Raw genomic sequence first — 23,973 nt, forward strand, 5'->3', positions numbered from 1 at the left:
ATATATATTGTTTTGTGCTTTACACACGCATATAACTGTACATTTAGCCACGTTGTATTGCATCTGCCACATGTTCACCCATTCACACAACTTGTCCAGATCACATTGAAGACCCTTGCATCCTCCTCTCAGCTCACAAGTCACTGCATCCTCCTCATAGCTCACAGTTATGCATCGCCAGCCGCTTAGGACATTTTACATTTGATTTCCTTATCCAGATCGCACGGTGGCACAGCGTTGGGGACCGGGTTCGATTCCCAGCTTGGGGCATTTTCTGTACGGAGTCTGCACATTCTCCCCGTGCTTACGTGGATTTCTTCTGGGTGCCCGGTTTCCTCCAACAATCCGAAGGACGTGCAGCTTAGGGACATTGGCCATGCTAAACTCTCCCTCAGTGCACCCGAACAGGCGCTGGAGTGTGGTGACTCGGGGTTTTTCACAGTAACTTCATTGCAGTGTTACCGTAAGCCTACATGTGACTAATAAATAATATAAGTTGGGATCCTGAAGTACCCCACCAGTCGCTGACTGCCACTCGGAAAAAGACCCATGTATTTCCATTCTCTGTTTCTTATCTGTCAACGAATTCCACACAAATGTCAATACATTATTCCCTATCCCACGTGCTTTAATTTGACCTACTAATATTTTACGAGGAACCGTCTCAAATGTCTTCTGAAAGTGCAAATGCACCACGTACATGCACGCTGACATAGGTAGGAAGACGGAAGGGGTAATGAAAAGAGAATATAGGGAGTTAGGTAGACAGTTGGGAAGGAGGAACACAAAGGTTGTCATCTCAGGATTGCTGCCTGTGCCAGGGGAAAGTGAGAGCAGGAATGGAGTGAGGTGGAGGATGAATGTGTGGCTGAGGGACTGGAGCGGGGGACAGGGATTCAGTTTCCTGGATCATTGGGACCTCTTTAGGGGAAGGTGTGACCGGTACAAAAACGACGGGTGGCACTTGAATCCTAGGGAGACAAATATCCTGGCAGGAAGGTTGGCTAAGGCTACTGGGGAGACTTTAAACTAGAAAGGTTGGGGGGAGGGAATCGTGGTGAGGTGACTGAGAGCGAGGAGGCTAGCCCGAAAATAGAGAAGGATTGTACACAGTGTAAGAGGGAGAATAGACGGGTGATGGAGAAGGGGAGAGCTCAAACCAAAGGTTTGAGATATGTCTATTTTAATGCCAGGAGTGTACTGAATAAAGTGGATGAGCTTAGAGTGTGGATCGATGCTTGGAAGTGTGATGTGGTGGCCATTGCGGAGACTTGGGGACAGGGACAGGACTGGATACTTCAGGTGCCGGGTTTCAGATGTTTCAGAAAGGACAGACAGGGAGGCAAAAGAGGGGGGTGGGGAGTGGCACTGCTGATCAGGGATAGTGTCAGAGCTGCAGAGAATGTGGAAGCCGTGGAGGGATTGTCTACGGAGTCTCTGTGGGTGGAGGTTCGGAGCGGGAAGGGGTCGATAACTTTGCTGGGTGTTTTGTACAGGCCGCCCAATAGTAACAGGGATGTTGAGGAGCAGATAGGGAACAGATCCTGGAGAGATGTAGGAATAACAGGGTTGTCGTGATGGGAGACTTTAATTTCCCAAACATCGATTGGAATATCCATAGAGTAAGGGGTTTGGATGGGGAGGGGTTTGTTAGGTGTGTTCAGGAGGGTTGCCTGACACAGCATGTGGATAAGCCTACAAGAGGAGAGGCTGTACTCGACCTGGTACTGGCTAATGAGCCAGTACCAGATGTCGGATCTCTCAGTGGGGGAGCATCTTGGGGATAGTGATCATTACTCTATCTCCTTTACGCACGCATTGGAAAGAGATAGGATCAGGCAAGCTAGGAAACTGTTTATCTGGAGTAAGGGGAAATATGAAACCATCAGGCAGGAGATTAGATGCGTAAATTGGAAGGAGGCATTCTCGAGGAAAAGTACTGAAGTAAGGTGGCAGATTTTCAAGGAATGTTTGCCTCGAGTTCTGCATGACAACGTTCCGATGAGAGAGGGAGGTGTTGGTAGGTTACGGGAACCATGGTGCACGAAAGCTGCGCTGAACCTAGTGAGAAAGAAAAGGAAAGCGTACAAAAGCTTCAGAGCGCTCGGCGATGATAGGGATCTAGATGAGTAGACAGCTTGTCGGAATGAAAGAAATTAAGAGAGCCAGAAGGGGTCACGAGAAGGCCTTGGCAGGTAAGATTAAGGAGAACCCGAAGGCGTTCTATAAATATGTGAAGAGTAAAAGGATGAGATGTGATGGAATAGGAATTATAAAAGGTGAAGGTGAGATAGTCTGCACAGAACCGGAAGAAATAGCAGAGGTGCTTAATGAATGTTTTACCTCGGTATTCACGGTGGAAAAAGACCTGGGTGGTTGTACTACAGGACTGAGGTGGGCTGAAAAGATTGAGTATGTGGACATTAAGAAAGAGGATGTGTTGGAAATTTTGAATAGCATCAAGATAGATAAGTCGCCGGGACCGGATGGGATGTACCCCAGGTTACTGTGGGAGGTGAGGGAAGAGATTGCAGAGCCTCTGGTGATGATCTTTGCATCGTCGATGGAGGCGGGAGAAGTTCTGGAGGATTGGAGGATTGCGGATGTGTTTCCTATATTCAAGGAAGGGAATAGGGATCGCCCAGGAAATTACCGACCGGTGAGTCTAACCTCAGTGGTTGGTAAGTTGATGGAGAAGATCCTGGGGGACAGGATTTATGAACATTTAGAGAAGTTTCGTATGCTCAAACGTAGTCAGCACGGCCTTGTCAAAGGCAAATCGTGCCTTACGAGACTGGTGGAGTTCTTTGAAAATGTGACTAAACACATTGACGAAGGAAAAGCGGTAGATGTGGTTTACATGGACTTCAGCAAGGCGTTCGATAAGGTACCCCATGTAAGACTTCTCAAGAAAGTGAGAGGGCATGGGATGCAAGGGGCTGTTGCCTTGTGGATTCAGAACTGGCTTGCCTGCAGAAGGCAGAGAGTGGTTGTAGACGGGTAATTTTCTGAATGGAGGTCGGTCACCAGTGGAGTGCCCCAGGGATCTGTTCTGGGACCCTTGCTGTCTGTCATTTTCATAAATGACCTGGATGAGGAAGTGGAGGGATGGTTTGGTAAGTTTGTCGACGACACGAAGGTTGGTGGTGTTGTGGATAGGTTGGACGCATGTCAGAAGCTGTAGTGTGACATTGATAGGATGCAAGACTGGGAGAGAAGTGGCAGATGGACTTCAAACAGGATAAATGTGTAGTGATCCATTTTGGCATGTCGAATGAGATGAAGGAGTATAATATCAAGTGTACGACTCTTAGCAGTGTAGAGGATCAGAAGGACCTTGGGGCCCAGGTCCATCGGACTCCTAAATCGGCCTCGCAGGTAGAGGGGGTGGTTAAGAAGGCGTATGGTGTGCTGGCCTTCATCAATCGAGGGATTGAGTTTAGAAGTCAGGAGATAATGATGCAGCTTTATAAGACCCTCGTCAGACCCCACTTGGAGTACTGTGCTCAGTTCTAGTCGCCTCATTACAGGAGGGATGTGGAAATGATTGAAAAGGTGCAGAGAAGATTTACAAGGCTGTTGCCTGGATTGGTTGGCATGCCTTATGAGGATAGGATGAGGGAGCTCGGTCTTTTCTCCTTAGAGAGATGAAGGCTGAGAGGTGACCTGAAAGAGGTGTACAAGATGTTGAGAGGTATAGATCGGGTGGATTCTCGGAGGCTTTTTTCCAGGGCTGAAATGGCTGCTACGAGAGGACACGTGTTTAAGGTGCTGGGGAGTAGGTACAGAGGAGATGTCAGGGGTAGTTTTTTCACTCAGAGGGTGGTGGGCGAGTGGAATCGGCTGCCATCAGTGGTGGTGGAGGCAAACTCGATAGGGTCTTTTAAGAGACTTCTGGATGAGTACATGGGACTTAACAGTATTGAGGGTTATAGATAAGCCTATATATAAGCCGAGATAGGTAGCGGTATGACCGGCGCAACTTGTGGGCCGAAGGGCCTGTTTGTACTGTATTTCTTTCTATGTTTCTATGTTCTATGTACCCTGGTTCCCTCCCCCCTCCCTCCACCCCCCCCCCCCCCCCCGCCCCCGCCCCTCACTATTCTCTTACTTACAGCCTCAGAAAACGCAAGTAGGTTTGTTAAGAATGACATATCTTCCTTAAGCCCATGCTGGCTTCATCAAATTCCGTTAATGCTTTCCAAATATTTTGCTATCATGTCTTTGATAACAGTCTCTAACATCTTCGCTTATGCTAAAGTCAGGCTGTAATTCAACATTTTTACTCTCCCTTCCTTTGTACATATTGGGATTTCATTTGTCACCCTCCAATCTATAGGAACTGATCCAGAATGTATAGAATTTTAGAGGATGACACCAATGCACCCAATATTTTCAGGGCCATTTTCATTCATACTCTGGGATGTAGATTCTCAGGCCTTAGTGATTTATCAGCATTTCACCCCATTAATTTCCCCAGCATGATTTTGCTACTAACACTGGTGTTCTTCAATGCCAACCAGCTCTTGGTTCCCTAACATTTCTGGGAGGAGATTTGTGTCCCCTTTTGTGAAGATGGAGTCAAACTTTGTGTTCTATTCATCCAACATTTCTTTGTTCCCCATTATAATTTCCCTGGATTCTGACTGGAAGCTACCTAATTTGTCTTAACTAATCTTTGTCTCTTCAGATATTCAGAGAAGCTTGTACAATTAGTTTCTCTGCTTCCTGCCATTATACTTTCATTCTCTCTTTCCTCCCTCGCACATTGTGTCTTCTTTTGTTGAATTTTAAAACATTCCAAACCCTCAGGCTTGTTGCTTCTTCTGGCAATTTGATATGTCTTACAAGTAAGAAGTAAAATTTCCTCTCCTAAAATACATCAGAGAAGAAGATGAACTTTGCCGAAATATGATTGTTATTAATTAGACAACGATGTTTGATTCAGCTTAATCAATTAATTGAATTGAAATTCCCCAGTTGCTGGGGTGGAATTTGAACCCTTGCCCGCAGAGCATTACTTCAAGCTTCTGGAATACAAGCTTAATAATAATATTGTATGCTACACCTTGGACTGAAATATCATCACATCCAATAATGGAACAACTGAACATTCAGCACGTTGTCACAGGTTGTATCATGAGCTCAGGTATCTGTTGTGGGAATTGAGCACATTAGCATTTGACTCAAAAATGATGTTGATTCCACTGGGGTAAGACTGTTAACCGATCACAGTTTTGTGTTTTGACATAACATTGAGCTCAGTGTGTCTAAACTCTGAGATCTGTGTCCAATATTTCACTGATGCATTTAATTGTCAGAAGCAAGTCTTTTCTTAGCCTTGAATCTTATTCTGACACGATGCCATTGATTAATGAGAATCCATGTGAAAGTTCCATCAATTCCTAAAATGACATCGGGAAACATGCGAGGCAGAAGGTGGTATGGAGCTTGACGTTCATCATGCGTGAGCTGCACTGTCAGAACAGCTGAACGCAGAGTTTCTTTCCTTTAGAACAGTGCAGTTTATGGGAGATTTAGTACAGAAGTTCAAAGTTATGAATGAGCATGTTTTGCTCATTAGGAAGAAAACGCTATCCATTGGCAATAGGGCCAGTATGTAGAAGACCCTGCTTTATTGGTTATTAATTAACTGAATCAATCCTCTGATTACATTACACTGGTCCATGCTTCTATTTATGTTGTACCAGACCCAGTCTTTAATGATACGGCAGCGGACCCTGTCTCTCTTTATACTACATTCGGTCGTTTTTCTCGTTATGCTACACTCGGCCATTTCTCTATTTATGCTACATCAGGTCCTCTCAATTAGTCCTACAGTGGACCACAGATCTGATTATATTACGTCGGATCCCATCTCTTTTTATATGACACAGGATTTGTCTCTTTACATTACATCAGAGCCTGTCTCTGTTAATCCAACATGCGACCATGAATATGTTGCCTGTCGAGATATTATCAATCACGATATATGTGCGTGTGCCTGTCCGATACCAATCATTCTTGTTTGAAACAGTAGGTTTATTTTTTGCTAATATTTATAAGTAGCTGTGAGAAACGTCTAATCACTCTGCTATTGTGTGGGTAATATTTAGCGTGAACGTTATAACAATTTCTCAGTGATAAACTGGCATTGACGGACAGGTCAATATGAACAATAGTGCAGTGCTCTTTGCAATATATTTAGGAATCTCTGTTATGATGCATTTTATTCGTTGTAGATTGTGTTGCACTATGTCAATTTGCTGCAGATTTTAGCGATAAAGATTGTTTCGCCTGTCGTATTTTATTAATAGCATTCAACTGATACACTGACAGTATGAGACAGAATTTTGTACTCGCAATATCGCCAGATGGGCTCCCACAGGCCAATTTTCTAACCAATGGTTAATTGTTCATCTGTTTCAGAGAGAAATAAAACGAAATGGCCGCAGAACAAGTTATGTTTGAATAGAATTTAAATATATATATTTTCTGCAATTTCCATTCTTATCTTCAAAATTATTTTTCAGTTTGGGATGTGTTAATCTGCCCAGGCCCTAAGCTCTGTTATTCCCTCCCTAAATCTCCTTATCTCACTTTCCTCGTCTAAATCAATGCATAAAACTGTCCTTGTATTGATCGTCCTTTTAGTAATCTGTTCAAATATCTCCTTGCTCAAAAACAAGATACTGCGGATGCATGGGATCTGAGAAATGAACTGCCAGAAACACTCAGCAGATCATTAATCATAAATGGAGTGATATTAGTGCACTTGTCCATCTGTCTGTCTCTCTCTCTCTCTCTCTCTCCTCCCTCAGTCAACACTGCAGTTCATCCTCCAGGATTCATAGCATTAGATCACATATCGTTATTACTGAATTAGGTTATGATTCCGAGGAACATATTAATGGCCATTTTTGTTCTATTGCTTACTATGGTACGACGATGTATATGCTTAAATTTCACTATATATTGAGTTTAGTTTTATTACACTGCCCCTCCTTCTGTTATTACTGCATTTAACCATGTAATTTTTTTATTACACAGGAGTTGTCTCAGTCATGTCTGTACGCCACCATATCTCGTTTTATCTTTCTTTCTGCACTATATAACGCAACCTGAAGTTTAATTTATTAACGGACTGGGCCTTGATCTATAAGGGCTACAATTAACCCTGTCTCAGTTAGTACTGTACTTGACGATGTTCGCTGCAATAACCCATTTGGTGCAGTCGTATACAGTAATGCACTAGGCCATGCCTCTCATATACTGCATTTGATTCATTTGAATCATTATTGCAATATACCTTGTATCTGTTTACATTACATTACATGCCGCTTCCTTTATATTACATGAAGACATGCCGTGATATATGCTACAATTAATCATTTCTGAGCTGTTGTTGCTCAGTCAATAGTCCACATATGTTACATTAGGTTCCATCTCAGATATTATTTTTGGTAGGTTGTATGTCATGCACTACTGAGTACACCCGTACCTCACGTTGCGTTACATTGGGTCCGAATAAAATAGCAGGCACTGCCTCAGTTACAAATTTTCTGTAAAATGCGTCTGATGGATGGAAAAAGAGGAAGACCAAGCTAGCTGGATGGCGCAGTGGTTAGCAGTGGTTAGCACGGCTGCCTCACAGTGCTGGGGACTCGAGTTCGATTCCTGGCTTGGTCACTATATGTGTGGAGTTTGTACGTTCTCCCTCTGTCTGTGTCGGTTTCCTTCCACATTCCAAAGCTGTGCTAGTTAGGTGCATTGGGAATGTCAAATTCTCGCTCAGTGTACCCGAACAGCTGCCAGAGTGTGGCGACTGGGGGATTCTCAGAGCCACTTCATTGCAGTGCTAATGCAAGCCAACATGTGACTAATAAATTAACTTTGAATAAATAGATACTAACTTAAGAAATGAAACGTATTCGTGTGGATGAAAGGGGTTGGAAGTATGCATTTCATCTTGTTAATAAATATTCGGTGTTGCACATCCTATCTAGTTGCTCTCGTATTGTGTGCAATAATTTCTTGAAAGCTTGGGATGAATCTTGTAACATCCTCTTGTTCAAAAGAAATTGAGGAATACAATAAACGTATGCCAGTTGGACTGCAAATGGATACTCAGGGATAATTCAGCATGACCACTCCTCCTAACCTGCACATCTTTGGACTGCAGGAGGAAAGTGGTAAACTTGGTGGAAACCCACGCACACAATTTGCAAAAACCACACAGACAGTTACACAAGGCCGAAATGGACCCTATGCCCATAACAATGTGAGGTACCAGTCATAACTCCTATGTAAATAATTGCAATTAGTTTTAAGCATTTTATGGTAATTTGTTCAGTATTTACTTGCACACTCTTTGCCTCAGTCAATGCCTAAAGTTAATGAACTGCTCTGGACGCTCTTGAATGTGATATACAGCTGGCCATTCCACTGCCAAGGCATTGCATCTTTCAAATGACTCATTGAACTTCTCTCCTCTCTTTCTCTGTCTCAGACAATACCTAAATCGGAAAACCTTTCTTCTCTCTCTCAACCTCCTTTAGCTCACTTACAGAGGTACCCATGAGCCGGATCTGGCTACTCGTTCAAAAATGTTTAACTTTCATGCTTCAGGCAACTTGTGACTGAAAAGATGAAGCACAACAATCTCAACAGAGGAAAATTCAGTGCCGGAAACAGACCAGTTCACTCTTTTATACGCTGTCCTCGATTTCACTCACACAACACCTAACACACTTAAACTTTCTATTTTAGAACACCTGTGCGGGGAAAAATGTTGCTTTAATTTTCCCTCTTTTCTCTCAGCGATAATCTTCAATCCGTCTTCCTTTCAATTAACCTACCTAAACCCCAAATATGATCATTTTCTTGATTCATTAATATGGCAATCGAAGTGAATGTAATGCTGCGACCGGCAGCAATTCTGTGACTGTTCTTGAAGCTTTCAGAATGAGTTCACCCTCGCAGGCAGGAAGACTGTTCACGGTGATAACATTAAACTGGCCCCGTTTGTTTCATTCTCAGGTAATATAACTTCCTGATTCTTGCTGCCAGTTCCAAACCACACATCTCACTTCTGAGCAGAAAATAAATCCAGGGGCCACAATCTGACGAGAACATCTGTCAGTGCGGCCTATATCTGTCCACAGAGCCAGGGCAGTGTTATAAAGATCACATTGTGGTGACATTTACAAATGAGTCTGTTGTGATCTGTTCAGAGTTTCCATTCCAGGACATAACTGGATGGTCAGTGGATCAGTCACTGAGCTCTCCCAGGTTTCGTGAAGAAAGGAAATGATAGCTCTTATCTTGAATTGTTCGATCATTTTCTCTCCATCTGCTATTTATTTTTTGTTCTTCAGCTTTTATCTGTCAGCACCCCGTTTTTCTTTCTCCTAACTCTCCCGGTGTCTCTCTCTCTCTCTATCTCCTTGCCAGTGTTTTGAACACTTTTATTCGTGTTCAAAATCATGACGTTTTGAGTGGGGTAATTAAAGAGCGGATATTTCAACTGAGAGGACGGTCAGCAACCAGTGGGCACAGATTTATTTTATTAAGCAGAGAGACAGAAATGTAATTGTTTACTTTTACACAAGAGTTGTTGAGGACTGGAATGAACAGCTTCAGAGGGTGATCGAATCAGATTTCACAGTAACTTTGAAAATAAATGAGATATATCCTTCATGGAGTAAAATGTGAAGGATTTTCGAGAATAGGTCCATTTTAATGGTTCTTATGCATCATTGTCCTAGCATCATTTTTGAGTCTCCCCCTGTCCTTCATTGCGACTGAATAAGATGCAATATTTATACAGCTGTCGTCTTGTGCTAATCTTATGTTTTGACAGCACGTGTGTGTGTGTGTGCGCGGTGTGGGGGGTTGGGGGGGGGGGGGTGGGGGGCGGGGGGCGGGGGGGGGGGTGTATGGGAGGGTTGGACGTGGACATTTGCCAGGAACGATTCCGAAATTCAATTATTCAATTCTATTTACAAGCCATCACTTTGAACAAATTAGCATTGGATCGAACTTGTTTCGGAAAAGTGCAATAATCCTTAACAGTTAACAGTGAATTGGAACCTATATCTGGTTTTGCTACGTTTGACACCTGCCAGTTGTTATTGAACAATTTACTTTTTTCTAGAATGATCACACGGAAAAAATTGTTTATTTAAATGTTATATCATGTTCTGTCTCTCATATTCTATATATCTCATACATTAATTTACATGACTCTCCCGGCCAGTTTATGTTATCATTGCACCAGCATATCTGTCTATATTAGATTAGATTCTGTCTCTGTTGTTACCGCATAATTTTTAATCATTTATGGGATGTGGGCATCACTGGCATCTGTTGCCCTTCTCTAATTGCCCTGACAAAGTGATGATGAGCTGCCATCTTGAACAGCTACTGTCCATGTTCACCAGGCAATATCACTGTTTATATCCACCCTCATAATATACCTGATCCTGATTCATCGTGTTACCGAGATTGTACAACCTATACACAGTAGAACATATTTAGGATGGTTACCATGGAGTTGGCGAATGTAACGGTTAAACAGAAATATTGCTCCATCTCTGGAGAGCAGCTGATGTTTCAATCATTTGCATTAATAGGAATAAGAAGTCTGAGAATTACAGGTGTAATTATCTCCTGCCGCCATCATTTTCACAAATCAGCACATAATTGAGTCGAAAATCAGGAACTTTAGTGAGACACGAAGAGGATCAATTTCCAGTAATCTCCTCGTCATTCGAGATGTGATTTATCCATTTTCCAACAGATTTTTAATGACAGATAAGTCAACGCTGGGAGCAAGATAGTCAGATTGAAATCGTTTTGTGTGCAAGAGCACACAGCAGAATGGTTGTCAATAAATAGTTACATATTAAATGTTCTTCAGTTGAAATACATGAACTGCCTGGTGTTTTCATACACTCATGGAAGGCAGAGATGGACTGAAGGTTATCACTTGGAAAACTGAAGGGAAATTGCTGAAAGAAATCATTGCTCCAAAGGGGGTAATTGGAGAAAAGAATATTTAAAAGAAATAAGCACTCGAATGTCTAAGCAAGGTATGATATGATAATTCTTAGACATAGAACCATAGAATCCCTAGAGTTCAGAAAAAGACCATCTGGCTCACCGAGTTTGCATCCCACCCAGGCCCTCCCCTCTGCCCTGTCCCCGTTAGCCCCACACATTTACCATGGCGAATCCACATACCCTATGGACAATAACAGGCAATTTTGCATAGCCAATCCATCTAATACGATCTGTTGTATTATGAACGAAGGACGGGTTTTGTGCAGTGATACAGAGACAGTGTCGAGTGCATCAATTATTGATACAGCACTTGTACTAATATGAATGTAGACTGGGTCCAGTTCAGTGCTTACTGAGAGCGGGTATAGAACAAAGAAAAATTACAGCACAGGAACAGGCACTTCGGCCCTCCAAGCCTGCACCGACCATCTGCCCGACTTAACTAAAACACGCTACGCTTCCGAAGACCATATCCCTCTATTCCCATCTCATTCATGTACTTTCCTAGGCGCCCCTTAAAAGTCACTACCATGTCGGCTTCCACTACCTCCCCGGCAACGAGTTCCAGGCACCCACAACTCTCTGTGTAAAAGATCTGCCTCGTACATCTCTTTTAAAACTTGCCCCTCGCACCATAACCTATGCCCCCTAGTAATTGACTCTTCCACCCTGGGAAAAAGCTTCTGACTATCCACTCTGTCCATGCCTCTTATAATCTTGTAGACTTCTATCAGGTCTCCCCTCAACCTCCGTCGCTCCAGTGAGAACAAACCAAGTTTCTCCAACCTCTCCTCATAGCTAATGCCCTCCATACTAGGCAACATCCTGCTAAATCTTTTCTGTACCCTCTCCAGAGCCTCCACACCCTTCTGGTAGTGTGGCGACCAGAATTGACCATACATTCCAAGTGCGGCCTCACTAAGATTCTATAAAGCGTCAACATGACCTGCCAATTTTTAAACTCAATACACCGGCCGATGAAGGCAAGCATGCCGTATGCCTTCTTGACTACCTTTTCCACCCGCCTTGCCACTTGCAGTGACCTGTGTACCTGTACACCCAGATCCCTTTGGCCTATCAATACTCCTAAGGGTTCTGCCATTTACTGTAAATTTCCTATCTGTATTAGACCTTCCAAAATGCATTACCTCACATTTGTCCGGAATTTGTATAGCTAGTACTAACCAGCGTGATATTTTCTCACATAGACAGAAACATGAATTACGCAGCTGTAACAAAGTCACGGTTTATTCCAATGTAAGCAGAGACAATGTGTACTATAATTTAAACTGAGACAGGTTCTAGTGTAATGTAATCTCACATGGACGCTATTAGAATAAAGGGATATAATCTCGTGTGATATAAACAGAGATGTGACCCAGTGGAATAAAAAGTGAGGCAATGCAGAGTAAAGCAATAACTGAGAGAGGATAATGTGTAAAATGAACAGTGGTATGGTTTGGCGCATTAATAAAGGACACAGCAGCTAGCGCAATTAAACTCCACCTGTTCAATCGGTTCAAGTACTGTTGAATCTGATTCTGGGCATTGTATGATATAAACGGAGACAAAGCTGATGCAATAATTTCAAACTAAGGCTTCAGATTGATAAAAGGTTTGACAGGGACATTAGAGCAATAAACGAGTCATGAAATAGAACAATAATTAGAGACAGGATATTATTCGGTATAAACAGGGAGGTGGACTGGTGCAGCAGTGATTGAGGTATCGTCGAGGTTTCTTTATACGTTGCAGATTCCAGCAATGTAATATCAAATGAGGCTTGGTGCGGTATAGTGACAACTGGGATTTTGCTGAGTATAGAATCAATTGAGAATTATTGTCACGTAATCAGAAATATGATTTTGTGTCACATAAACTGGGTCTAGTTTAGGATGGATAAAGACTGCATCCATTGCAGCAATAACTGAGACGTTCTGTTTCGCGTCGTGCCAAAGAGCACGGTTTCACTGCCATCTCCTGGACGTCCTTTGATATAGCAGATGTTATGAAATGCTGATTTTAGCTGCTGTTTCTTATTCTTTCATGGGCTGTATACACAGCTGGCAAGTCCAGCATAATTTGGCAATCGCGAGTACTCTGAATTCATTGGTTTCCTAGATCATCACAGAAGTCATGTAAGCGCCAGACACGTGTGGGCCTTGAGTCAGCTATGGGCCAAACTGGGAAATGATGGATGGTTTCCTTTTCTGCTGGGCATTAGAGGATCTGTTATATTACTTGTATTGGCCGCAATTACGGAGCGAGGTTTAAATTCAAAATTGCAATTGCATTTTAAAACCCACGTTCTTTTGCAGTTAGATTTGAACATCTACCTTGAGAAAATTGCCTCCCCTCAGAAATCCTCTCCCAGTGATATTACCACTTTGCCACTGACTTCATTTTCCACACTGGTAGACTATTTACAGGAGAGAAGAAGGCCATTTTGAAGCATCATGTATGTGCTGGTCCTCTTAAGGAGCAATTCATCCAATAAGACTCTATACCCGACAGTCCAGCATTTTGTTCAATTCCAGACAATAATCCAATCCCATTTTGAAACCATCAATTGGCGCTCCCTGAACCATACTCTGAAACAGCAGGTTGCAGGTCTGAATCAGTCACTGTCCGAAAATGTTTTTCGTTCTGACTCCGTGCTTCTTTCACCAATTAACTTCAACCCGCGCCCTCTGTTACAAAATCCACCTGCTATTGAACAATTCCTCTCTATCTACTCTGTCAAGACCCCTCAGGATTTTGAAGGCCTCAATGGGATCACATCAGCAACTTCCTGTCAAGGAAATCAGCCCGAACCTCACAAATATATTTTCGCAACTGAAGTTTCTGATCTCTGGAACTAATCTCGTATTTTCCCCCTGCATCCAGCCTATTGACTTTACATTTCTCCTTACGTTTGGTGCCCAGAATTTGACGCAATTTTTCAGTTGACTATTTTCCAGTGCTTTTAACAAATTTAGCATAACTTCCTTGCTTCTGTATTCTTTTCCCCAACAGACTAAGAATGTTAACTATTTTATTTTCCGCTCTTTCAAACTGTCTTCCACCATGAATGATTTGTGCACATATTCACTCAGGTCCCTCGGCGTCTTACCGCCACTTTCATAGCGTTTTCATCATTTCCCTTTGTCTCTTCACATTCTGCTTAACAAAACTAATCATGTAACTTTACATGCAATCAATTAAATCTCCCAATTGCAGGACAATTCCACAAATTCGTTTTTTTTTCGTTCTGAAGTTCTGCTCGGTTTTCTGATGGTTGGCAATGTTTCCATGTTTTGCATTAGACACAGATTTTGAAAGTCTGACCTCCATCCCAAGCTCTCGGCCATTACTATGCCGGGAAGATCAAGAGTCATATAACCTACTCCTGGCACCTTCACTGCAAACTTTGTTCCAGTCCGAAAAACAGCTATGAGTTGTTTCCTGGCACTCAGCCAATTTCCTATCCGTGTTCGTCCTATCCATTTTATTCTCCGATCTCCACATTTACTCACAAGCTGTGATGCAGCACCATATCACATGACCCTTGGACGCCCATTAAGAGAAATACCCTCACAAACCATCTCTGTTGTTCAGCATTAAACTCAAGCAAGTTGACGAAAAACGATTTGATCTGAACAAATGCATTCTGGCTGAATTTGTCAAAAAGCATTAAAGTGGGATGATTTCTGCAGTGATGAAGGCAGTGAAGATATGGATGCTATATCTGCTGACGACACTAGGATAGACCGGAAAATTGGGCATTGGCGAGGGCATTGGATATATCTCGAATATCTCTCCTTATCTTAAGAAATATGTTAATGCATTAGAAAAAGTTCAGAGGAGTTTTACGAAACCATCACCAGCTATCTGCTTGGTTATCTTTCTGAGTGATTGTCCGTGTGTCTCGTGGAACAAGCTGCCAGAAGTATTAGTAGATGCCGTTACAAGTTTATCTTTTAAAAAGCATTTAGATAGTATATGGGTACGATGGGTATAGAGGGATATGGGCCAAATGCGGGCAATTGGGATTAGCTGAGGGGTTTAAACAAAAAAGGGCGGCATGGACAAGTTGGGCCGGAGGGCCTGTTTCCATGCTGTAAACCTCCATGTCTTTATGACTCTATGTTTGAGTCGATCGGTTTGGGAATCTATCACTTAGTTTACTTGCCTCTGTGTTGATTCTGTGCAGTATCCGAGGCTTCCAGTGAACACGGAGGTGGAGGTATTCATGCATTATCATGGTTAGCAACGCAAACTAATAGGTGTCAGAAATCTGCAGAATAATTCTGGATTTATAACGAGGGACGTTAGAATTGATGTCACTGTCTGGGCATATATCTATATGGTTATATATCCTTATTCGTGTTGGTCTTTCCACGTGACCGTGTGTGTATCTGTTCTCCGCATGTCTGCTGGGCTTCCTCGGGTGCTGTGGTTTCCTCCAACAGTCCAAAGATGTGCGGATTCGGTGGATTGGCCAGGCTAAATTGACCCTTAGTGTCAGGGAGATTATGTGTGCGGTTACGGGAATAGGGCCTCGGTGGAATTGTGGTCGGTACAGACTCTCTGGGCCGAATGGCCTCCTTCTGTTCTTTAGGGGTTCTATGATTCTATGATCTCTATAAGTGTCAGTCTTTTCAGGTTGCCGTGTGTGTACCTGTTTCCAATATGCGGTTGTGCTGTCCACGGGAGAGCGCTCTCTGATCACTTATGAAAGTTCACAACCCCTTTCTAAAGGAAGCGCCTGTTTGAAGATGTAAAGATGGGCGGAGAGATGGAGTCACCTTGGACCTCATAACATCCCCCTGACTGTTTCAACATCTCCAATTGCAGATCTGATTCAGGCAGTGATCAGTCTCTCTGTTTCTGGTGTTCAAACTCGAATCATGGGGGTGAAACTTTGTCTCACTCTGGTTATTGCCCTGATTACAGGTCTGTCATTTTGAACTTCAGTGTGAAATCCGCCAGTCACCATATTCATTCCCAATTTCCATCTCGAGGGGATTATTCCATTGTTGTTACTCCTTCTAACCCACTGCGTGTCTGTTCCCTATTTTCAGACATGAGTAACGGTGACTCAGTGTCCCAGTCAGAACCAGGAGTTGAAGCAGCTGAGGGTGAAGATTCAGCAATACCCTGCAGTTACTCGGGGCCGAGTACAGCTATACAACATTACCTGTTCTGGTATCGCCAGTATACACACCGAGCTCCTCATTGACTGCTCAGAGCCGCTAATGTACCGATACGACTCCAGGTTTTGAACACTTCAGCGGGAATCTCAACCTGAAACAAAGCACTTTTCACTTGCCCATGAAAGATTTGAAGGTGACAGACAGCGCCGAGTATTACTGTGCACTGAGAGCCACAGTGAATGAGGCTCCCGCGGGCCTCAGACAAAATCTGGCACAGGTCGATAATCAATGATTCATTGTCAGGACAACACATGGGGTTAAACTTCAGAGAAAATTTACTCATCGTGAACGTGACAATACAGCCCCGTCTGAGTGTTTTCCCTCACTGAGGTTACTGATTGTCACTGTTGGGAAATTTGACATGTTTTTACTCATATTACGATCACATCAAGTCCAATCGCTCCCCGATCCTTTCACACAAACCCGCAGATCTCCCAGGTGAACCATGTCATCAATCTGTACTTTAAATGTTCCAGATCTTTTAACTGTCTGACAGACAACACCTTTCAAAAGTGATCAAATATCAAAGGCAGACTCAGAGTTGTCACATGTTGAAGTCGCTGGGTTCAAATTATTGACTGTAACATGTGTACTTCATAAACAAAAGCCCCCAGTTGCAAACAGTCGAGGTAACAATATTGGACGGATATTTTTCTGGTGCTTAAAGTCCACAAATGCTGATGCGGTGAGTTATTTAAACAATTTCGGCTGTCACTCGAGGTGTCAGAACTGCTTTGTAGAAAGTTAAACAATTTTTATTTTGCTGGTTACTAGCGTGCAGGCTCGTTGGTCTAGGGGTATGATTCTCGCTTAGGGTACCTCGCCCCATTAACATGCGAGAGGTCCCGGGTTCAAATCCCGGACGAGCCCCTCATTTGTTTCGTTTTGACCAAAATATTGTGTTCAAAAGGAGATATTTTGATTTGTTAAAGGTGGAAACGGCGCGATGGCTTTCTGCTGACTGGCTCCGAAAAAGAGTCATAAAGGCACAGAATTTTACAGCACGGATAGAGCCCACTGGGACACCCACATGGCAGGCGCGGACACCCATCATGTCTGCGCCTGCCACGTGACAGCTGGACGGGAAGCGTTAGTTCTGATTCTCGCTCCACAGATACTTCCAGAAATACTGGCATAACCCAGTATCTTCTGTTTTTATTTCAGATTGTGAAAATCCGCAGTGTGCTGCATTATAGTAGACTTTGGGCTGACAAGTGGCAAGTAACATTCGCGCCACACAAATGCCAGACAATGTCCATCACCAATAAGAGAAAATCTAACCACCGCCTCTTGACAGTCAATAGTTTTTCCATCACTGAATCCCCCACTGTTAACATCCTTACGGTTACCATTGACCAGATACTCAATTGGACTCGGCACATAAACACAATGGCTCCAAGTGCAGGTCAGAGGCCAGGAATACTGCGGCGAATAACTCACCTCCTGACTCCCCAGAGCCTGTCCACCATCTACAAGGCACAAGTCAGGAGCGTGATGGAATATTCCCACCTCGCCTGGATGGGTGCTGCTCCAACAACACTCAAGAAGAGTGACATTTTCCAGGACAAAGCTGCCCGCTTGATTGGCACCACATCCTCAAGCATTCAATCCCACCACAACCGACGCTCAGTAGCAACGATGTGTATCTAAAAGATACAGAGCAGCAATTTACCAACGATCCTCAGACAGCACCTTCGAAACCCACGACCACTTCCATCCAGAAGGACAAGGGTAGTAGACACATGGGAACACCACCATCTGTAAGTTCTCCTCCAAGTCACTCACCATGCTGACTTGGAATTGTATTGCCATTCCTTAGCATGGCCTTATTCTGTGGTGTACTCGTTTTCTGATTTAGTGCGTACCTCACCCTGAGGCCGTGAACCGCAAAGTATTTTCTCATTTCTCATTTCTGTCATCTCTCCCTCAATGTCAACAAAACGGAGATTGTCATTGACTTCAGAAAGCGTAGAGGAGAACATGCCCCTGCCTCCATCAAAGGGGACGAAGTCGAAAGTGTCGAGAGCTTCATGTTTTTAGGTCTCCAGATCACCAACAACCTGTCCTGGCCTCCCATGCCGACACTATAGTGAAGAAAGCCCATCAACGCCTCTACTTTCTCAGAAGACTTAGGAAATTTGGCATGTCAGCTACGACTGTCACCAAGGTTTACAGGTGACTCGAGCACACGCTTCCTGGTTTAGGAAGCCGGTGCCTTACGCATTAGGTCACTGGAACTATTGGTGAGCTACTGCTGCAGCTTTAAAAAGCTGTATATCTCCATTCACATAGACAGTGACTAACCCCAGAATCGGAACCAGGTCCCTGGCACTGTGAGCCAGCAGAACTAACCACTGTGCCGCCCTCTCCCACGAAGATTTTATCAGATTTTATGAGCTGCAGATTTTGTTTTTTTCTTTGCATTGCAGACTTTGGGATTGGTTCACATGGGGTTTCGTTTGAGAACCTGAGCATAAACTGTGAGGAGTCTATCAGCACAACACACTCGCTCGAAAATACAGATATGATCAGCAGGGTTGGCTATGTAACTTGACATTCATTTTATCTCCATTCACCTCTTCAGTTGGCCGCATGATTATGGGTTCAGAGAGCTGCCTGGATGTTTCGTTTTGTTCATGTGGGTGTCGCTGGCTAGATCAGCATGCACTGCCCATCAGTATTTAGCCTTGAGAAAGTAGTGGTGAGCTGCCTTCTTGAAACGTTGCATCCATTTGTACAGGTACACTTACAGTGCTGTTAGGGAGGGAATTCCACGAATTTGTCCCAATGACAGTGAAGGAATTTCCAAATCAGAATGCTGAGGGACTTGAGGGTGGTGTTGGCTGTGTGGCGTTGGAGGGGGGCGGGGGAGCTGCCAGATGCTGTCTAAAGTGCCTTTGGTGGATTCCTGCATCATGCAGACAAGTGGTGAATATTCTATCGCATTCCTGACTTGTGCCACGTCGATCATAGAACATAGAACATAGAACAGTACAGCACAGAACAGGCCCTTCGGCCCACGATGTTGTGCCGAGCTTTAACTGAAACCAAGATCAAGCTATCCCACTCCCTATCATCCTGGTGTGCTCCATGAGCCTATCCAATAACCGTGTAAATGTTCCTAAAGTGTCTTACTCCACTATCACTGCAGGCAGTCCATTCCACACCCCAACCACTCTCTGCGTAAAGAACCTACCTCTGATATCCTTCCTATATCTCCCACCATGATGCCTATAGTTATGCCGATCGTGGACTGTTTTTTAGGAGTCAGGAGGTGAGTTACTCCCGCAGGATTCCCATCCTCTGCCCTGCTCTTTTAGCCACTGAATAAACTGATAACATGTGTGATGAGTCAAAATAGGTGTGTCTTCTTTCCTGCTCAGTTTGTCGTGAATTTTCAGCACTTTTGTCTTTTCCTGAATGTATTTTGAGGCTCAAGTAAGAGCCAATGTCATATGATTGTAAGATACTATATTCAGGTAATATTCAATAGTGGATTCACTGGCGGGAGGTGTGCGGTTTCGAGTCATGTTGTTGACGCTGGATTGATAACGCAGAGAAGCAGGCTGAAGCTTTGGGAACCAGGGTTCGAAATCCAGCACAGCAGGTTAACTCAATTCAAGGCAAAGTACAATTACTGTAAGTGAGTAGAGAAAAATTTAATGATGCAACATTTCCTCACTAAAACGAATATGTTTTGACCATGGCTCTGCCGATTTCGAAGCCTCGAACCGATATGTAAAACATTGCTGCATGGTGTTTGGCTGTGGGCCAGTGGCGCAATGGATAACGCGTCTAACTACGGATTAGAAGATTCCAGGTTTGACTCCTGGCTGCCTCGCTGTGATAGTTTAACAGTAGTTCGAAAACTCCATATTCGTGTGGATGAAAAATGTGTTTTCACAAATTTTGGACCAATTCAGAGAAATGTTGAACAAATGCAGTCAGCTTCTCTGAAGAAATTTATCTTAGCTAATTATTTTTCAAAAAAATGTTGACTATTTTAAGAAAAAAATTTACCGATAAACTTCAATTAAGTTTTTTTTAAAAATAGCTTCTTTAAATGACGAATTCTCGTTAAAGTATTTGGGAAAAATATGTTAGCAAGTTTAAGCTATCTTTTAAAAAGTTGGAAATTTCTCGAAAAATACGTGGAAACATTACATTTTTCAAAATGGTGAAAACATTTTCTAAAAGATTGATGAACTCTGCGGAAGAATTTCTTTTAAACATGTTTAATTTTAAGAAGCAAAATACACAGAAATGTTTTTTAAAAGTTGAAAATCAGATGGAGGAATTTCTTTGGAGTAAGCTTAGTTTTGAAAACTTCAAATTAGCCAGAAGTTTCTGGTTTGTGATGCTGGGATTGTTGTCCATTGGAGCGAAGGAGATTGAGGAGCGATTTAATCGAGGTGGACTAGATCAGGTAAGTTTAGAGGGGGAGGGGCAAATTTTAAGATATTGGGCAAGGCGCGGGCGAAGAAGATTTGGAAGCAACATTTTTTCCACAGCGAGTGCTCAGGACCTGGAACTCATTGCCTCCGAGAGTGTTGGATGCGGTCAATTTAGGTAATAGAAATTCTGAGGTGGACATGGACCTCCTGAGAAGTAAGATGCGTCTCAAGGAACATTGTAAGTCAGGTAGATGGATCTCCTCGGTAACATTGAACCTGAAGATCAACCTGTAGCAGGACACCCCTCCCCGGCCCCGCCCCCACCCACTGTTGAGATATTTGATAAGAACTCCGCTGATATCAAATACGCGGGCATCAAAATCAAAAAGGGAATTCTGGAACATTGGTTCTTAGTTGTATATATTTTCAATTTCAAAGAATGTGAAAAAGGATATGCAAAATTTTCAATTTCATATAATGTGAAAAAGGATATGCAAAATATTCAGACTGTTGAATGGGAACTCTCGACATTGTTACAAGGACAACATTAACTATTTCCCCTCATTGCCACCATCTCAGAAGCTGTCTTGGCGAAAGGTCCAACATTGCGGTGAATCCTTGTTTCGGTCCCGCTGTGGGGAAAACAACTTCATTGCTTCGCTGGCCCTGCTCTGACGTAATAAACTGGAGGACAAAGGGTCTGTGAGCTGATTGGATGAATTGGAGAATCAGGGACATGATTGGACGTTACCAGTTGACTCTTTTGGGAATTAACCAATCGCTGGAGAGACCGGATATACATGTAAATATCTTCACCCAAACAATTACAGATTAAACCCATTCTGTTTAATTCCGCAATGGGCGGCACGGTAGCACAGTGGTTCGCACTGCTGCTTCACAGCTATCGGGACCCGGGTTCGATTCCTGGCTTGGGTCACTGTCTGTGTGGAGTTTGCACATTCTCCTCGTGTCTGCGTGGGTTTCCTCCGGGTGCTCCGGTTTTCCCCCACAGTCCAAAGATGTGCGGGTTAGGTTGATTGGCCATGCTAAAAAATTGCCCTTAGTGTCCTTGTTTCAGCTCTTTTGCCTGGTAAGTCTGCAAGGGACATAAATTTCTTCGTGCAAGCGATGTCGACAGTAATTTAATTCCGCTTTCATGCTGATGATAATGTGATCCGTGTCCTGATGTTATGAGTTACAATAGAATGATAATAATATCTTATCTTTCAATATTTCTAAATTTCTGCCGGTGCCACGACTGGAGACTCAATATCAAAGGAGCCGGTTACAGCGATGAATTTTGAATGGGACTCAAAGAACAAAGAACAAAGAAAATTACAGCACAGCAACAGGCCCTTCGGCCTCCAAGCCTGCACCGATCACGCTACCCGACTGAACTAAAACCCCCTACCCTTCCGGGGACCGTATCCCTCTATTCCTATCCTATTCATGTATTTGTCCGGACTCCCCTTAAAACTCACTATCGTATCTCCTTCCATTCCCTCCCCCGGCAGGCACCCACCACCCTCTGTGTAAAACACTTGCCTCGTACATCTCCTTTAAACCTTGCCCCTCGCACGTTAAACCTATGCCCCCGAGTAATTGACTCTTCCACCCTGGGAAAAAACTTCTGACTATCCACTCTGTCCATGCCCCTCATCAGCTTGTAGACTTCTATCAGGTCGCCCCTCAGTCGATCCAGTGAGAACAAACCAAGTTTCTCCAACCTTTCCTCGTAGCTAATGTCCTCCCTGCCAGGCAACATCCTGGTAAGTCTTTTCTGTACCGTCTCCAAAGCCTCAACATCCTTCTGGTAGTGTGGCGACCAAAATTGAAAACTATATTCCAAGTGCGGCCTAACTAAGGTTCTATAAAGCTGCAATATGACTCACCAATTTTTAAACTCAATGGCCCGGTGACCAATAGGTTAACTGCTCAGCAGCTGTTGCATATTACATTCAATTGTATCGCCAGGACCGGGAGAAGGCTCCCAGCAAAAAGAACGGAGAAAGCCCCCATCTTCTTGATCTGTATCTCTTATTATGGAGATATTTCCGGTGCAGAGTGTGTGGGCATTCGATTTTCTGCATATATCGAGAGGTCGAAAAGCAAGGGGAATTTCAGCATGTGTCAGCTGTGATTGTCGGACAGCGCGGTGTATTACTGTGGACTGAGAAACGCAGTGACAGAAACCAGAGGGAGCCTGGTATGAAAAGAAAACACTGCCAGAGTGACAGGGTGACCTCTCCATGAAAATGTTAAGGAATGTTTCGAGCCGGTTTGGAACCAAGAACTTTTCACGTATGAAGAAAACGTGATAACCACTACTCTACAGAACCAGGTGACACGACGTTACAACAAATCGGCCTGTCGGCAATGTTAAACTGTGCTGTGTTGCTGCAGGTTCCAATGGTTTGACTGAGAGCCCGTGTCACTTAATTCGGGAAGATAACCGTTACTCTCGATCTGATTGCTCAACTTATCTTAAACTTCAACAATTAAAAGCGCTCGTCTCGCAAATATCTAAGGGAACAATGATTTCTGCCCATTCATTAATGCATCATTCTCATCTTCCTTCGAAGAATCTCAACCAATTGTACTCAGTAATAAAAGCAAATTACTGCGGCGGCTAGATTTGGAAACCAAAAGGGAAAATTCTGGCAAATCTCACAATGTCTGACAGCAGCTGGAAGGAGTCAAAATGGCTGAGGTTTCGAGTCCCGATGGCACTTCGGCAAAGCTCATTGTACAATTGTACTCAGTATTTGTTTCAATATTTAGTATCAATGCATTATTGAACACACATGTCTTCATTCTGAATTGAATATCTCAGGAATTGAACATCACTGATTTGCAAACATAACTGAGCAACAGAAGGGATCGAGTCACCTGGTAATACAGATCGCAATTTTAAGATTGGACATAGTCAGCTTTTTAAAAGTCAACCACATCTAAATGGGAGGGAGTTAAGAATTATCTGATAGTGACTCTTGAGCAGTTTTTTATTATGGGCGTGAAGTATTCAGGCGCATACATTTCGGCCCTTTACAGTGAAGTCCAGTCGATCCGCACTGAGGCTCGATTCCCTCATCTGTCTGAGTGGTTTTTCCTGTTTCTTAGTGGCGAAAAACGATTTTTAAAAAGAATCTTCTGTGAAATGTGCGCATTTCCTCTAGTTCACTTACAGTATCACTTGTATCTATCTTTTAGAGCACACACTGCTGTCAGATATTTCAGATGGTGATTAACCATATTAGTCTGGACCTTTAAACCCATTACATTCTGTTGTAGACTGAACGAGATGCGAATAAGTGCTCGGT

The 23,973-nt window shown here is 43.3% G+C and overlaps 1 non-coding gene and 1 gene segment (V, D, J or C); one reads left to right on the forward strand and one right to left on the reverse strand.

Moving 5' to 3' along the window:
• LOC144480755 (Ig heavy chain C region-like) overlaps positions 1 to 23,973 on the reverse strand; it is a 99,877-nt gene that overhangs the window by 29,697 nt on the left and 46,207 nt on the right.
• trnap-agg (transfer RNA proline (anticodon AGG)) lies at positions 17,040 to 17,129 on the forward strand. The gene is given in 2 exon segments: positions 17,040 to 17,075; positions 17,094 to 17,129. It is a non-coding gene; the product is annotated as a tRNA-Pro (tRNA).

This window comes from Mustelus asterias, chromosome 30 (assembly GCF_964213995.1).
Source record: "Mustelus asterias chromosome 30, sMusAst1.hap1.1, whole genome shotgun sequence".
Lineage (NCBI taxonomy): Eukaryota > Metazoa > Chordata > Chondrichthyes > Carcharhiniformes > Triakidae > Mustelus > Mustelus asterias.